The sequence below is a fragment of the Saimiri boliviensis genome, chromosome X (assembly GCF_048565385.1).
Source record: "Saimiri boliviensis isolate mSaiBol1 chromosome X, mSaiBol1.pri, whole genome shotgun sequence".
NCBI classification, from domain to species: domain Eukaryota; kingdom Metazoa; phylum Chordata; class Mammalia; order Primates; family Cebidae; genus Saimiri; species Saimiri boliviensis.
The window spans coordinates 103482746-103495619 of NC_133470.1; the positions used below are offsets into that span (position 1 = coordinate 103482746).

The 12874-nt window shown below is 41.8% G+C and overlaps 1 protein-coding gene across 1 annotated transcript in view; it reads left to right on the top strand.

Annotated features, from left to right (window-relative positions):
* The window catches only part of GPC3 (glypican 3), a 465288-nt gene that overhangs the window by 437589 nt on the left and 14825 nt on the right, over positions 1-12874 (top strand). The window lies entirely within an intron of this gene.

Sequence of the window (12874 nt, forward strand, 5' to 3'; positions counted from 1 at the left end):
GAGTCTCACTCTCATGCCGTCTCAGCTCACTGTAACCTCCACCTCCTGGGTTCAAGCGATTCTCATGCCTCAGCCACCTGAGTAGCTGGGATTACAAGCGCTCGCCACTGTGCACAGCTAATTTTTATACTTTTAGTAGAGACAGGGTCTCACTATGTTGGCCAGGCTGGTCTCAAATTTCTGAGCTCAAGCGATCCACCTGTCTTGGCCTCCCAAATCCATGCACATGGATTATAGGCATGTGCCACTGTGCCCAGCCAGGTCATTTATTCTTAATCTTAGGAAAAGTCAGCAAGAAAATTAGGATGAAAACCTAATACCTCTAAGGGGAACTGGACCAGGCTGCCTCCTTACTTTAATGCTGCTTGGAAAACTGCTCATGACTCCTTCGCTTTTTTATTTAACATAAATATTCCAAGGTACTCAAACATTTTTCAGGCACTATTTTCACTTTTTAAACTTCTCTCCAAGTTAAAACAGAATGCCTATATCTCTGCATGCACATATTATAAAACTGTGCACTTTATGTACTGTGGCTTGAAAGCTTTCCCTGTTTTTTTGATTTTATAAATGTTTTCATAATCACCCAAATGGTGCAGTTCATGCTTTTGTCATTTTTGAATATAAACGAAATTTCCTAATGAAAAGTGCACTTGTTCTGGAACAATGCCAGAAATTGTCCAAAGAAGATACTTGAAGTTAGCATGGTAAAATATCTGCGTGGATAAATTATCATGTGTTCAATTAAAACTACAAAACTGATTTTTAAATTCCTATTGAAATCATTGTAAGTTCTCCAAATTCTATCACTTATGCACTTCACATGCCTTCCTCATAATTAACATAAAGAAATTAATGTCGTACAAGCTTCAATATTTGATGCCATACAAATTCTGAGGATATTTAAAAGGAGAAGAAATATAAATAGGATGAAATTCTTAAGCAAGATTACTGATATGACAGGACTAAAAAGCTTCAGAGTGTGTGAAAAGTGCCTCTTTTCTTCCCTTTAATAAGTCCATTACTTGCACTTGGGCATATTTTAAGGCGCTTTTCATGCTGAATCTAGAGTTGGGCATGCTTTGCATTTCAAGCTTTGTCTATGAATCAGTAAAAGCCAAAGTTATTTCTGCTTTAAAATAACAGGAGCCAGGAACAGCTAATCTCTTTTCATTCTGAGTTCCTTACATTATTTTACTGGACAAAGTTTGTGTTGGCTACAAAACAGGCCTTTCACAACATCTATGAGAAGGAATTTAGGTAAGAATGAAGAGAGATTGTAGGATGTATAAAGACTCCCTCTCCTGAGCCCATTAAGAAATTCCAAATTGGCACTGTTTTGAATAGTGACATTGCATTAGCCTTGCTAATTTCAGTAATTCAAGCCAATAGCTTCTGTTTACCAATCTTTTGGCTAAAACCTTCCCATTACTATAGTACCAATGTGCTTCTCAGCTAAGGTGAGTTGGTATTTTAAAATAAATGATTGCAGTGGGGAAAGTAGTGCAGCAAGTTGGAGGTTGACGATGGGCAGCACAGTAGCACCTCTCTCTGCCAGAAATGTTTCAAAAAGATGTATGTCTTTACTTCCTCAGTAAGACAGGCCCTTTGCTTTTCTTTCTTTTAGCAGGAATGAGAGAGAATATGAGACAGAGGATTTGTCATTCCCTTACCTCATTGCATCTGACCTCTTTGATTATCTGTGTCTGGCTTTTAATTGTGTTCATTTCAATAATTGGGACCAGCAAAGAAACCCATCCAAGATTTTTAAAATTTTACTTGTAATGGGCAAATAATAATTGTAAGTATTCGTGGAGCACAATGTGATGTTTCAACATGTTTACATTGTGGAATGAAGAAATAGAGACTTTTCTATAGTAGGAATACATTTGCTCTTCAGTTCATAAAATGCAAATAAACTTACAAACAGTTAATGGCAAAAACTCCAGGGGAAAGGGAACTCCTTTTTAAAGACATTGTCCTAAGTCTGTCTTGAATAACTGGCATCTCACATCATGCTGGAAAAATGTACACAGGGAAATCTTCAGAGCCTCACAAGCTGAGAAAGTGGAAAGACTGCTGAGTGTTTGAAAGGGTTTAGGGTTTCATTTGAAGAGCAGCTGCACCCCACTATGTCTATGCTCAGATATACAGAATATGGGCGAGGCGGTCCATTGGAAATCGCCCCAAGTGAATTGACAGGGAACCTCGGGTGACACGACACTGCCGGCAATCCACACCTTCCGCACATCCGGCCCTGGAATATTGACCTGGGATTCCTGTCCCTCAGTGACTAAGACCAAAGCACAGATCCTTCCTGGAATACTCTGGCTCATCAAAAAATAAAGATGAGAGTGAGAGCAAGAGCGAGAGCGAGAGAGAGAGAGAGAGAGAGAGAGAGAGAGAGAGAGACAGGAACAGAGATACAAAGAGACAGAGAGAGAGGAAGGACATCAAAGGGTGGGCGGGTAGATGATGTGAACACCCATGAGAGATTTTCGTAGGTTCCAGAGCAGTGTTTCTCCAGAAATGTCCATGGTTTACTCAAATAAAAAATAACATCTGACGCTTGAGGAGCACGTTAAAGTTTACAAATAATATTTACATATCTTATCTCACTTGAGAAGTGAGTACAAGTATTTAGTATTATACAAGTTTCATACTAAATAATTAAATCTTCTCTGCTTATAGACACAGCAGGAAAAGTCTATGGATCAGTCTTCCCCAGGTTTCCCTTTTCAGGACCCTCCGGGCTCTGCTCTTGCTCAGAATCCCCATGGCACTCTGTCCGTGCCTCTCTTGCGGCACTCATCACATTCTACATCTTTCCCACAAGATAGAGAGTTCCTTGAGGCCAATACTGAGTTTTCCTCAACTCCGTACCCACTATGGCATCTGGTACAGTGTCTAGCAAACAACAGGTACCCAATTTATGTTCACTGCTCCCCCTCCTAAGACCTCTGCCATGTGTCCATCTCCTGACAGATGGACAGCCCCTTGAAGACAGGCTCCATGCATTCTCCTGGCCCCAGTGCCTGGCCTGCTGGGTCCTCAGACATCCATAAATGTTCTCAGCACTCAGGAAATGTTACATAAATTGGCCAGGCAGGTGGCTCATGCCTGTAATCCCAGCACTTTGGGAGGCCGAGGCAGGCAGATCACAAGGTCAAGAGTTCAAGACTAGCCTGACCAACATCATGAAACCCCATCTCTACTAAAAATACAAAAATTAGCCAGATGTGGTGGCATGCGCCTGTAATCCCAGCTACTCAGGACGCTGAGGCAGGAGAATCACTTGAACCTGGGAGTTGGAGATTGCAATGAGCCGAGATCACAGTATTGAACTCCAGCCTAGGTGACAGAGTGAGACTCAGTCTCAAAAAAAAAAAAAAAAAAAAAAAAAAAGGAAATGAGGAATTGTTACATAAATTAACTAATTAATTATATTATACTAAACATACTCAATATAAACCCTTCTGTTCACCTGTGGCTGCCACACCCACCACTCATCCACTTTGAGGGCTTATTCATGATGACATGTTTAAACCAAACTGTTTCTATCAAGCCTCAGGTAATGGTGACAAAGATCAGCATCCAGAGTTCGATATATTTTCAACCCTATCTTCCCCCAAAAAGGTACTCCAAAAAGGAAATTGTAAGGGTTAGAAGAGATTTTAGAGAAAGAAGCTATAGAGGAAGGAAAAGAAAAAGTAGTGCAATAAAGAAGATAGGTGAGAGGGCCTGGAAGAGGAAGGATGCTGCCTGAGTCTGTTCTCAGGGCCCCGCACCCTCTTAATGCTGCCTGGCCAAGGCATGAGAAAGATGAGACCAAAAGAAAAAACTAAAAGCTCACATTGAAAAGGGAATCTCCTAAACTTGGTCTTAGGCTTCACATTGAAGAAAAAAGATTTGCAGATTACTTAACTTGTTGTTAGTCAAAAGGGGCTTCACATTTCTCCCCTGGGTGACCTAAGCTATAATCTGTCTCCATAGCCCTCTGCGCATAATTCTTCCATTTGTGAGGAAATTATAGTGACTGGAAAGGCTCAACTTACTTTCTCTAATCTCTTGGCAGATAAATTAAAAAGACAATCAGAAATTGCTGTCCGACCAGAATTCTGCATGGCATAGGGAGAACCAATTGGGACAAATCAGAAAAAAAACCAAAATCTTTATTTAAGGGGAATGCATCTTTAATCATAGTAATCCCTTTAGTAAATTGCTTTTTCTGGTGACATTGCATACCTAATTGCAGTTTGCTCATTTTGATTTTCTCTTTATATTGTTGACTGCTTCTTACACAGTTGTGGATTGCAGGCTGAGCAATGAACTTACTGCTGGCATTAAAAATTCTCAGTCAAGTGGGTCTCAGGTCCAAAATGTCACCACTTTGGGAAGTGAATCCAAGATCACCAGACAATTATATTTCCTTTAGCACTTCCTCAAAAGACGTATTCTCCACCCTCTTAAATCATTTGGGTTATTTTCTCCAACAAGTATTCTCAACATCTTAAAACTGTGAAAATAAAAATGAAATATTGAAAATGGGTTCAACCAAGGACCATAGTGGTAGCTCACATACTAGGATTTGCTCCATAATCCAACCAATGTAGCCTCGTGTCATGCTGAGTTTTGCTTGTTCGTTTGTTTTTTATAAAAGCACTCTATTGCCCAGTCATGGTCAGTGGTGAGTCAGTGACTCTCAGATCATCTTCCACAGCAGTTGTGCCCAGCCAGATTCGTCAGATGTTGAAAATGCTGTTTGTTTCAAATGAGTATTTTTTAACAGCAGTTGCATTAGGGTGATAGCATTATAAGATGGTATTTCAAAGAAAAACTTTGTTATCACAATATTTCCTTGAGATCCTCCTCTACATAATCTTTTTGACATCATTTTTTAAGAAAACAATGCATTAGTCTCCCTTCTCGCAAAATACCCAAAGGTGTTATGTTCTAGGATGTTCACTACAGCATTGTTTATACATGGAGAAATGAGAGAGAATCTAAAAGCCCATCAGTGGGAAAATGGTTAATTGTGTTATTTTAATACTACGAAATTCCTTGCAGTGATGAAAAAGAAAGAGGTAGTTCCACACGTATGAACAGGCAGAGATTTCTAAGACATTACATTACAGTCTGAGCCTACCTATGCATATGTATGGAAAATACATTTACCAGTAATTACCCTTGGATAGTGCTAGGAGGGGGAGGTAAAGGGGGACTTTCTTTTGTTACTCTATATACTTAGGCATTTTTTGAATCTTTAACTTTGAGAATGTATTCACATGTTGAGTAGTTTTAAAATTAACAAAATAAAAGAACTCTATCAAGAGTTCAGAGAGGATGATTTGAGAGGGGACAAGACAAGGGAGCTGTTACAATAGTCCAGGTGAGAGATTACAAGAACATAATCTAAGCAATAGCAAACAATGGTAATGGAAAGAAGAATTCACAAAATATCAAGGAAGCAGAATTTACAGGACGGGGTAATTAATTAGAGCTGGAGGATGAAAACGGAAGAGGAATCTGGGGGTGACTAGCAGGTTTCTAGATTGGGCAATAGTAGAAGTATTTACTGAAATAAGGGAACCCTGGAGGAGGGGCAGTTGAGAATAGAAATGCTGCATTCATTATTTAAGTGGCTTTTTTTTTTTTTTTTTTTTTAATGGAGTCTCGCTCTGTCACCCACATTGGAGTGCAGTGGTGCAGTCTTAGCTCACTGCAGCCTCTGCCTCTCGGGTTCAAGCGATTCTCTTGCCTCAGCTTCCAAAGTAGCTGGGACTACAGGTGTGGCCCACCACACCTGGCTAATTTTTGTATTTTTAGTAGAGACAGGGTTTTACCATGTTGGCCAGGCTGGTCTGGAACTCCTGGCCTCAAGTGATCCACCCACCTTGGCCTCCTAAAGTGCTGAGATTACAGGTGTGAGCCACCACACATGGCTTTCAGTGGCATGTTGAGTCTGAAATGTCTGAGAGATGTCCAAGTAGAAATGACCAGTGGGCAGTTAGATCTCCAGAAACATGTCTGAGCTAGAGATAGATTTGGGAATCCTCAGTGATAAACAGAACCAGGGACACAGATGAGAACATTTAGGAAGACTTGTAAAATAAGAAGAGTAAAGGTCAAGCAATAGATGAGAGAATACCCATCTTTAAGAAATGAGCCCACGCCTATAATTTCAGCACTTTGGGAGGCCGAGGCAGGTGGATCACCTGAGGTCAGGAGTTTGAGACCAGCCTGGACAAGATGGTGAAACCCTGTCTCTACTAAAAATACAAAATTAGCTGGGCATGTTGGTGCATGCCTGTGATCCCAGCTACTTGGGAGGCTGAGGCAGGAGACTCGCTTGATCCCGGGAGGCAGGGATTGCAGTGAGCTGTGATCACGCCATTGAACTCCAGCCTGGGCAACAAGAGTGAAACTCTGTCTCAAAAAAAAAAAAAAAAAAAAAAAAGAAAGAAAGAAAGAAATGAGCAGAGGCAAAGAGCCTGCAAAGGAATCTGAGAGTGATCAGAGAAGTAGGAGGAGGATCCAGAAGGAAGTGGTGTAAGGGGGACACTAGGTTTAAAGACAGGGAGTGGTCAGACTGCCAGGTGGCACACGCCTATAGTTCCAGCTACTCGGAAACTGAGGTGGGAGGATTGCTTGAGCACAGGTGTTCAAGGTTGCAATGAGCTATGTTTGCGTCACTGCACTCCACCTGGATGACAGAGTGAGACTCTTTCTCAGAAAAACAAAAAAATTACCTGGGTGTAGTGGCGTGTCTCTGTAGATATAGCTACTCCAGAGGCTGAGGCAGGAGGATCATTTGAGCCTAGGAGGTCAAGGCTGCAATGAGCCATTATTGGATCACTGCACTCTAGCCTGGGCAACAGACCCTTTCTCTGAGAGAGAGAGAGAGAGAGAGAGAGAGAGAGAGAGAGAGAGAGAATAGTCTGCAGTATTGAATGCTATAGCAAGTTTAGGATGGAAACCCTGAAAAGAATCCATTGAGGAACGAACTGTAAACTGGCAGGAAGGATCTTATTGGATTGATGAAAATGATCTAAAATTGAATTATGGTGATAGTTGCACACCTCAGTAAATTAAAACATATATTGAATTCTGTGCTTGAAATGTACTTGAAATGGGTGAATTTTATGAATTTTGTAGCATACAATGTATACCTTAATAAAGTTGTTAAAAATATAAATGGAAACAAAGAATCCATTGAAATTTAGTTTAGGGCTAGCTATTATTCCGAAGGGTACTTCTAGTCTAATCTCTTCCTAAATGGTTCGGGAAAAGCCCTATGGAATAAAATGACAGGGAGTCTATGAGACTGCTAATGCTACACCTCAACACGCCTGTATTGCAGTATCAATATTTAACTTACTGTTCGATTTGCTTTTCACCAGGCTATGGATACTACCACCCTATGTCCCATCTTCCTTTGGACTGCAGATCAGTTGTTGTACTTATTTTTTATCATTTTTTAATTTTTAACACATATTTCCAGGAAAAAAAAGTAAGGTGTCAGGCTATAAAGCCTCAATTTGTATCTGTTTTTGTTGTTGCTGTTGATTGCATTTTACTATGTTGAAATATGGATTGTTATTGGCCCTGCAATAAGTGAGATTTCAGTATGAAATCTCATCATTCATTTTCTGACATTTCTATGATGTCTGTCCTTCTCAGCCATTTTCCTTCTTAATTCCACTTGGCCAATCACACGATGTATTTGTCTTGGTTAATGGGCACATGTGATGTATTCTGTAGTTAGGTGAAAACAAAATGGGAAACTTCTGTCCCTTCTTAGTTGTAAAGAACTAGGGCTGCCAATGGCCCTACTTAATTAAAGTGTTCATTTCTTGCCAACTGCATCTTCTTTTTATTTTGGTTCAATATCTTCCTGCTGCTTATTATACTCCTGCTTAGTGATCTGGCTGCCACTCTTTGTAGCAGAATTTTCCTTTTTCCCTTTCATATCTTTATAGCCGTGAGTTTGAGCCATTTGGCATCTTTTTACCTTTCCTGGCCTCCTTTTGCACTTGCTTGCTTTGTTCTAATGCCCACAGAGCTATTTGTATGAGGATCATCCAGCTTTTTCTCCTCAGTTGTCTTCCTGTTGGTTCCTTCTAACTTATGTCCTAACCATGTTCCCAAATTGAATTTTCTTCATCTGATGCCTCTTCTTTTCTTCCCCTGGATCCTGAGTGGTGCCATTGTGTGATTGCATTGAGCAAACTATCTACTACCTGCGAATTAGTTTCTTATTGGGAGGGAGAAAAATTCAATGTAAACAATTGCTGATTTGGTTCTTCCATCTCCTCCATAGGCAGTGTCCTCATACTACCATCCATACCATATAGGGACATTTCTTATTTGTTGATAAATATTCACACTACTCCGAGATTAACCTCTAGTTTAATAAGCTGGATAGATTACGTGTTTTTTTCTCCTCACTCCAGGCATGTCCGTGGTTATTTCCTACAATTATGTCTTGGTAGATAGCTCCTTGACAAACGTAAAGCCCTCCTCTCTAAATGAGTCATGGTCTCCAAAAGACACTGGTCCCTTTCTTTGAAAAAGATGCAAAGCGGTCTCTTTAGATTTCTCTCCAGACAGTGTCTGTGTCAAAGAGAGGAATGCAAAGGTCACTTTAACTCTGAAGCCTTCACCCTTCTTCCCTGCCATGAGACCTCTCAAGACCTGAATGAAATCTTAGACTCTTAGGGCTACCAAGGGTCATCAGAAGCTATTTACCTTCATCCCCTCATTCCGTATTTGTATCCCTTCACCAACATCTCTACCTAATGGCTGTCCAAACTCTCATGGACTGCCTCCCAGAGACAGATCTCACTGCCTAGGGCCAGCCTATGCAATTTCCAGATTGCACTGATTATTAGAAAGTTCTTTATCTTTTAAGTTGAGTTTTCAGACTGTGTTTTTAGAAAGTTCTTAATTTCTTTTAAATCCAAATCATTTTCCCCTTAGAGGAAAGACAAAGCCATGAACCAGCATTAACTAAAATGGCATGACTATGGGGCAAGAAGAATCTAAGATGAAGAAAGAGAGAAGAGGAATGACAGAGAGGATGCAGACAGGTGCTGGGGGGAGGAGACAGGCAGGCAGTATCAGGTAAATATGTCTGTGGAGCTAGAGGGGTACAGGAGGGAAACCGAGGTAAGAGGCAGAAAAGGTGCTGAGAGAATAGTAAGGGAATGGAAACTGGTAGGAAATTAAAGAAGGAGATACTGGAATCTCTTCTAAAAGTAATTGAACCCAGACTAGAGGTTTAAATCAAAGTGGGGAGGTACAGAAAATCATTTTTAAGATTCAAAACCTATCAGAGGATTCCAACCTTGCCCTTTGCCTATGGCTGTGGAAAAGAGCATTATGGAGACAAGACAGAATATTTAGTAAAACAAGGACTAGACAGAAGAGAAGGAAATAATTGGACACAGGAAATTAGTTTAAAGAGCAATGGAAAGAGAAAAAGAAGTGAATAGAGAAATGGAAAAGGAGGGGGAATGAAAACACAGAACTTTTAGGTTAAGGAATTGCATTTTTCCTGTGCCAGCACGTAATTGTATTTTCCTGGCAAGCATCCTGCAGCCCTCTGCAAGGGGAAAAGGGTGCCGGCATGTGTGACTGCAGGGATTGAAGTCTTATTGCTTTGTATTATTACAGCCATGCGAGGGACTTCATTAATGGGCCTGTGTTTTGATGTCACAGAGACAGGCACTGAAACTTTAAAAAATCAGCAGTCCCTGCACTTGAGAATCAGTGGCGATGGGAAGCGCAGGGTATGGCCCGGGGTGAGGGGTGAGGCCGGGGTGGGGTGGGGGGAGTAGATTGTGAGGCTGGGAAAGGGGTCAAATGTATGGGAACACAATCATGAAGGTTCCAAGTAAGAAATGAATAGAACCTACTCATCAAAAACCCTGTTTCTCGCCCAGCATGGCACACAGAACGCCGGCATGTGTCAGCTGCTCACATAGCAAAGCATCAAGTTCCAGGCAGCAAAAGGGAGTAAGAACATAATCTTTGTGGATTCCATCCACACCGAGTGTGGTAAACTGATGCTGTGGGTAATGAGGACTGGGTATTGCTCAGTAGTGCCTTGGAATCTAGAGGTCAAGGCTTGAGTCGCGCCATTTGCTTCCTGAGCTGCCCACCACTGGCCATGCCTTTTTCTTGACTTCATCATGGATCTGTGGTGGCTCATTCTCCTACAGAAATCATCAGTTAGTAGAGCTCACTCCTTGGGAAGGATGTCTTATAAGGAGGTAGCCCTTCACCTGCAAATTCTCAGTAGGTTGGGAATATGTGTTCATTCATGTAGCCATTGATTCCTGCATTCAGTCAGTCAGTCAATGGAATGACTGATGTTTTTAGGTGTCTGTGTTAGCCAAGCACTGCGTGGGAGTGACCGTGGGGGAATAAGGTTAATTTCTTCCTTCAATGAAGCACAGTCTAGTTGGGGAGAGGAATACAGAAATGACTAACTCTACTATGAGGCAGATGGAAATTAGTGCTGCAATAGAGGTTCAATTCAATTAACACTCAGAGAGAGAAGTGGTTAATTTGGGTTGAAGTAAGAAGGGAAGGCTTCCTGTAAGAGGTAATCATGCAAATTGAGGCTTGAAAGATACAATTGTGGGGCCAGGTGTGGTGGCTCGTGCCTGTAATCCCAGCAGTTTGGGAGGCCGAGGCAGGGAAATCGCCTGAGGTCGGGAGTTCCACACCAGCCTGGCCAACATCGTGAAATCCCCCTCTACTAAAAATACAAAATTAGCTGGGCGTGGTGGCACATGCCTGTAATCCCAGCTACTTGGGAGGCTGAGGCAGGAAAATTTCTTGAAGCTGGGAGGCGGAGGTTGTGGTGAGCCAAGATGGTGCCATTACATTCCATCATGGACAACAAGAGCAAAACTCCATCTAACAACAACAACAAAAACCTCACAAAGACACAATTGTGAATAGAAAAGAGAGAGAAAGAGTGGATGAGAGACAGAAAAACAAAGAAGGGAAGAGGGAAAGAAAGAAAAAGAGTGGGGAGAGAGAAAAGGATGGAAAGAGAGAAGGAGGGAGGGAAGACAGGAAGAGACAGGGAGGGAAGGAGAAGAAGAGAAGGGGAGGGAGGTAGAGAGAGGTAGGAAGGTAAAGAGAGAGGGGGAAGGAGAGACAATGAGGTGAATGATGGAGGGAGAGATAGCAGAGAGAGAGAAGGGGAGAAAAAGAGAGACAGATAAAAAGGGGGGAGGAAGGGAGAAAGAGAGAGAGAGAGAGAGAGAGAGAGAGAGAGAGAGAGAGAGAGATTTCAGGCTAAGGGAATAGCGTGAAGAAAGACCTGGGAACTCCAGAGCGCTCGGCATTTTCTGCAGATGTTGAACAGGATGGTATGACTGCAGCATATGGCACTTGGAGAAATATATGGGCAGTTGAAACTGAAAAGCAAGAAAGGATGAGCTGGAGAGGCTCATGAATGTCATATTCAGGAATTAGGACTCTATCCCACATGCAGTAGGGAGCCATAAAAGGATTTTGAGGAAGAGAGAAATGTGTTCCAACTTATGTTTCAGGAAAATAGTTTTCTCTGGTTCCAGCTATCACAGAATGGAACATTCTTTCTTCCTGGATGGCAATGGGCCACTGGAGAGGAATGGCTCTTATATGGCTAAGGTATTGAGGACTGTGGGTGGCGGTGAGGAGAAGCTGAAGGAAAGAGAAGAAATGGACAGCATCAAAAGATATGACACCTGCGTGAATGTGAGAATGGGCACTCGCTGACATGCAGGTTCAAAGGTGGGAAGAGAGGAGGTGGAGCCAGAATGACAATGTGTGCTTCCAAGTAAATTAAGGGAAAATAGTCTCAATTTTCTAAATCCCATTGATGATGAATGTCTTAGTCAATTTTTACGCTGCTGATAAAGACATACCCAAGACTGGGCAATTTACAAAAAAAAGAGATTTGATGGACTTACAGTTCCGCATGGCTGGGGAGGCCTCACAATCATGGTGGAAGGCAAGGAGGAGCAAGTCACATCTTATGTGGATGGTGGCGGCAAAAAGAGAGCTTGTGCAGGGAGACTCTGGTTTTTAAAACCACCAGATCTCGTGAGACTTACTTATTATCATGAGAACAGCACGAGAAAGACCTGCCCCCATGATTCAATGACTTCCCAGCAGGTCCTTCCCACAACCTGTGGAAATTCAAGATGAGATTTGGTGGAGATACAACCAAACCCTATCAATGAGGGAGAGATTTCAGACTCAGAGAGTACTTTTAAAGAACAAATTCAAAGGGAATAACTTAGGGAGGCTGTTCATCTTTCATGTATAAAGATACCTGCCTGCTGTTGATTACTGGATGGAACGTTTTCAGGACCTTGAGCCATTTTGACCTTTGGCTATTGTATGAGCATCTTCCTTGGCTGTTGGGCACTGGCAGGACATTGCATGCGTTTTAGTTCTCCGGTCCATTTTTTGGTGGGGGGTAAGGTCCATCATGGCTAATTAAAAATGAAAGGTTCCCTGATTTGGGGCTTTCCCATCCAAGTATATCGAAAACCCTGACACACTGATGAAGGCCTAACATACTTGGGCTCCGAGGGACTGCAAGGCCATTCCCTCACTCCCACAACCCCTCATCAGCAATTGGATTTGGCTACAATAAGTGACATTTTGCGTTTTTCTTCTGTGTGCTCAAAGCCCAATGATGCATGCCTCTGTAGCTGCATCATCCCTGATTTTTATATTGTAAACAGAGCTCTGTGACTCTAAACCATTAAATAATTTTTTAAAAAGTTATGAGGACAGAGTGTATGCTTTCATTTATTTTTTTAACACAGTTTCAGCTTAGCAGCCTTTGTATGAGTTACAAAAG